This window comes from Sinocyclocheilus grahami, unplaced genomic scaffold (assembly GCF_001515645.1).
Source record: "Sinocyclocheilus grahami isolate Dianchi unplaced genomic scaffold, SAMN03320097.WGS_v1.1 scaffold222.1, whole genome shotgun sequence".
NCBI lineage: Eukaryota > Metazoa > Chordata > Actinopteri > Cypriniformes > Cyprinidae > Sinocyclocheilus > Sinocyclocheilus grahami.
In genome coordinates, this window is record NW_015505401.1 from 3782345 (window position 1) to 3788001 (window position 5657).

Sequence of the window (5657 nt, forward strand, 5' to 3'; positions counted from 1 at the left end):
GCCAAGTCCATAGTGGAGAACCAGCAGGCCCCTGACAAAGCATCCAGAGATTCCTCAATACGAGGCAAAGGGAATGCATCTTTTCGAGTTTTGGCATTTAATTGACGATAATCTACACACATGCGTAGAGTACCGTCCTTTTTCTTTACCAGGACTATCGGTGAGGCGTAGGGGCTACAGCTCTCTCTAATCACCCACGCCTCAAGCAATTGATTGATATGCGCCTTAACCCCTCTCATAGTCAGAGGGCGGTATTCAGCGATACCGCTGCCGAACTGGAACATCATCCACAAGAGGAATATCGTGAGCCAACCATCTAGTGCATCCCAAATCCCCCTCATGGGCTGAAAATACAGACTGATATCTATAAAGCAATGCCCTCACTTGACTTACTTCCTCCCCTGACAGTCCTGGCAATTCTAGAACATTAATCTGTTCTTCTATAGTGAGATCTACCTGAGGGACCCAAGTCTGGACGGTGGCGACAGCAGATCGAACCTCCACCACATCTGGGGACAAGCTGACTACAAGCACCTGGTCCAATGTTCCCAAAAGACTGCGGGGATAAAGCATGAAATCAGAAATCCCAACATTCACAATGGGCACATATACAGTGCCCTGAATTACCTGAATTAACGCAGGAGAACGATAATCTACACACATGCGTAGAGTACCGTCCTTTTTCTTTACCAGGACTATCGGTGAGGCGTAGGGGCTACAGCTCTCTCTAATCACCCACGCCTCAAGCAATTGATTGATATGCGCCTTAACCCCCTCATAGTCAGAGGGCGGTATTCAGCGATACCGCTGCCGAACTGGAACATCATCCACAAGAGGAATATCGTGAGCCAACCATCTAGTGCATCCCAAATCCCCCTCATGGGCTGAAAATACAGACTGATATCTATAAAGCAATGCCCTCACTTGACTTACTTCCTCCCCTGACAGTCCTGGCAATTCTAGAACATTAATCTGTTCTTCTATAGTGAGATCTACCTGAGGGACCCAAGTCTGGACGGTGGCGACAGCAGATCGAACCTCCACCACATCTGGGGACAAGCTGACTACAAGCACCTGGTCCAATGTTCCCAAAAGACTGCGGGGATAAAGCATGAAATCAGAAATCCCAACATTCACAATGGGCACATATACAGTGCCCTGAATTACCTGAATTAACGCAGGAGACGCCAATAATCCTGCAGGCAACCCTTGTTCGAGTGGCTTGAAAAATACTGGAGAGTCAGTATAATGTTCAGAGCATGTTGCAGGAACAAATTTCACTGTGCCACCGGGTATACAACAAGCCCGGTGACCACGCACTCTGACCTTACCGGCACAAACCTCTACCAGTTCAGTATTAACATGACAGCAATATTGAAGCGCCTGGACCATAACACTTGGGGCCTGGGTAACAAAAGGCACACTAAACAATGCAGGGCCATGCTGGCCAAAGAGCTCCTGGTAACAACGCCGCAAGATATTCATCCCCAATACCCCCGGAACTTTGTCACCCATGCCACCAGGAGGATCTCTGACCACCAGAACTCCACATTTAGGCACCAAACTCCCGCAAAGCTCAATGTCTAACTCTACATAGCCAATATATGGAATCTCAAGCCCATTTGCCGCACGCAGCTGTAACCAATGGCACATTTTAAGTTCGTCTTGCCCTCCTGGTGCAAAATTTCTACGGAAACAGCTCTCTGTAATAGTGGACACCATTGACCCAGTGTCCACCAAACAGGGAACTGAAACCTCACCAAGGAGGGCAACAAGATGTGGACAGGACGAAATCAAACGAGGCATATTTTCGACATGATTTAAAACAGAGTCCATCAACACCCCAACCGGACTGTGGCTCCGCAGCCCGGTGGGACCTAGTTTTCCGACTGCTGTGCTGGGTGGGACTGTCTCCCCCCAGATACGGGTACTACTGTGGAAGGGGGCCAAGGGCGAGGAGAAACTCTGTCACCATCGCATTCTCTAGCGAAGTGACCAGGACGTTGACATCGCCTATATATTACAGGATCCCTGCGAGGGGAGGGATTTTGCAAGGACGAACCCCGTAACTGGGCAAGCCCTTGAGTAAGCTGGCCCAACTGTTCCTGTTGGCGTTTTAACATCTCTTTTAACTCGTCAAATTCCGATCTGGCCACCAAGCCACTACCCTCTAACCCAGAACGCCCTTGCATTCCATATTGGACACCATACGCTAACGGAAGGGACTGACTCCGAGCTCTCGCACCCCCCAACATACCTTCCCTTTCCCACTTTACAGCTTCACTACGCACATGCAAAAAATTACAGGACAGCTCACGACGAACCAATTGTTTAAGCTCACGGCGCAACGCCGGATCTAAAACAAATTCAACAAACTGGTCACGTAGCAACACCCCTGCATTTGGTATCGCGGCTGACGACTGTTGCTTCACCTTCTCCTGGAGGCCCATTAAGGTGAGGGAAAACTCCAACAAGGTCTCCCCCTCCTGTTGCCTACGGGAGAAGAAAGCTTCTTGTAATGCTACATATGACAAGGAACAACCATAAAGGTCGCGAAGCGCCGCAATAATTTGATCAGGGTCTCCCCTATCTGCATCAGGACGATGCCTAATTTCTTCCCGAGCCTCCCCCTCTAAGTGATCAAAGAGAAAAAAAGCTTTATCTGCCATGGACAGACAACAGACCCGAATACAGGCCTGTGCTTCCCTGCCGACTATACGCCAAAAATGTGGCATCCTCACGGAGCAGACAGAGGGAAAGGGGTTCAAAAGCCAAAATAAATCATACCCTAAAGGGGCAAGAACACTGCATATATTGATATTCGACTACGCCACCCTGGAAATTTCACCCAGAGAATATGACCAGCGCACAGGTTCCCTACTAAAGACAAGGAGAATGGAGACACAGGTATTTAATACAAAAATACAAAAGTTTATTATGATTCATCAAAATAAAATCTGAGGCACACGAAAAAGGACAAGCCCCAATCATTCAAATATGTTTAAAAGAACAGAAGCTGCGATTATGTAAAAAAAAAAAAAGAAATAAGAACAAACCAAAAAAAAAAGAATCTTAATAGGAAACAAAAAAACTCAAACCATGTAAAGTAACGAATATGTAAGTATAATAATTTGAGCAGCAGTCTCAAAACAACCCAGGACAAAACAGCGGTGACATCGCTGCACTGAATGCGATCCTCCTACCGTCACATAGCTGCAGGATCAGGTACACGAAGAGAGAAAGAAACGTCCCTTTAATAGTTCACAGTAGTCATTCATACATCACGAACTGAAGGGCACAGACGCCCGCACAGCAGCCAGCTGATAACAAATGGGAAGATCCCGAAACCACGTCTGTGACGAAAACTAGGCTACAGCATCAAACAGTTGCCCACTCGAAACGGTCGCAGCAACACGCCGCACCAGGCCAAGGCACGCAAACAAACAGACGAGAACCCTCCACAGGTGCGCTCCAGCCTAAATGTGGCCACAACTTAATGACGTCACGGCATTTACTCTAATGCCAGCAAATGGGCTTCCAGCTCATCATGCCACAATAAGATAACGCTTGGATGGTAGTGAACCTTTCAGGTGAAATAGACATTTTATTGCTTTGCTATTCAATTCAACAGGGTTTATAGAACTCTTCAAAGCAAAATAAACATTAATTGGTTGTGTTTGGTTATTTAATAAAGGGGCAGCAGCAATTCTAAGTACTTTTGTGCAGCAGTATACATAGCTATTCAGATCGCAATGTTAGCTAGTTTTATAGCATGCATAGCAAGTCTGATCTGTTCCATCTTTATTTGACCCTCTAACTCTAGCACTTTCTATTCTATTTTAATTATACTTTATCTATTTATCTTCATTTTTATTAAAAAAAACCACTAGCTTTCTATTTTTTCTATTCTATCAACTTGTTTTTCTTTGTGTGTGTGTGTGTGTGTGTGTGTATGTGTGTATATATATATATATATATACATTGCTACGTGTACTGCGTTAAGCTAAAGCTGGCTGCACACTAGACGATTTTCAAATCCTAAATGATTTTAAAACCATGGGAGACCACCGATATCATTTTTATTAAAAAAAAACACTAGCTTTCTATTTTTTCTATTCTATCAACTTGTTTTTCTTTGTGTGTGTGTGTGTGTGTATGTATGTGTGTATATATATATATATACATTGCTACGTGTACTGCGTTAAGCTAAAGCTGGCTGCACACTAGACGATTTTCAAATCCTAAATGATTTTAAAACCATGGGAGACCACCGATATGAAAGCAGTTTCAACCGATTGTTAGCCTTATAATCCTCTGAATGCGCACACTAGACAATTTCAGCAGACCGCAAGACCACACACTTGATAATTGTAGGAACCATTTCACAGTGACACTAGATCGCATGGAGACTCACGAGATCAAACGTGACTAGAGAAGTTGGAGAACAATCGGCATTGTCAGCTGGCTCTCCCGGTGCTCATTCTGTTGTACAGTGAAAAACAATGTATAACACAGAATATGGGCGATGTATTCTACTTTCTTGGCATTTTTGTGGCTGCCGAGTTTCAGCTATAGAAGCACGCAACATCCAGTAAGTGATGCTTGCCCGCTCTCATTGGCTATCGCGGGTATCACATCAGAGGCAGCCAGATCAAGAGTTGGAAATATCAAACATGTTTAAGCTGCGGAGACAACCACGACGGCAGATATTTGTCTCGCCGAGTGATGGAGGGACTGTTCGGCATAGAGGTAAGCGGGGAGGTGTACGACAGCGGTTGAGGAAAAATATTCCAGCCCTGCCCTCTATGATTTTGCTAAATGCTAGTTCGCTACGAAATAAAATGGATGAATTTTGGATTAATTCTACGGCCCGTTATGAATATCGGGAAGCATGCATCATGGCTGTGACAGAGACGTGGCTTCAGCCCGACGTCCCCGATGCTTGTGGTGCGTGTGGACAGAGATCTGGCTTGGTCAGGAAAATCCTGCAGCTGTGGGGTTTGTGTCTATATTAACGATCGGGGGTGTGGCTGTATTACTATGAGGAAATCTATCAGTGACAGAGATGTTGAGCTGCTTTGCATTAGCCTACGACCCTTTTTTTGCCACGTGAGTTTGGCAATGTTGTCATCTGTGTTGTTTATGTGCTATAATTGGACAGACTCTTTCTGAATGTAGGTATACCAGTATTGGAGTTCCCCAGAGGTGTGTATGTTCACCATTGTTATTTACACTGTACACCAATGAGTATAGGAGTCACTATCCTGGGAATGTTGTTGTTAAATTTTCAGATGACACTGCTAGTCTTGGTCTTCTGTATAGGGATAAGGGCATTCAGCATTATGCCACAGAGATTGCCAACTTCGTTACATGGAGTAAAGAACACAATCTTGTGATCAATGTTAGAAAAACTGAGGAAATGACTTTTGACCCTAAGTTGATGGGCAACCATTCACCTATTATGATTGAAAATGAGCCCATGACAGGTTATCTCATACAAATACCTAGGTCTATTTATTGATGACAAACTTTCATGGGAGGTGCATGTAGATTATCTGTGTCGGAAGGTGCAACAAAAAAATTACTTTTTACGGAGTCTCAGACTTTTGGGGGTTACACAGAGGGTTATGTTAATGTTTTATCATGCCTGTATTGAG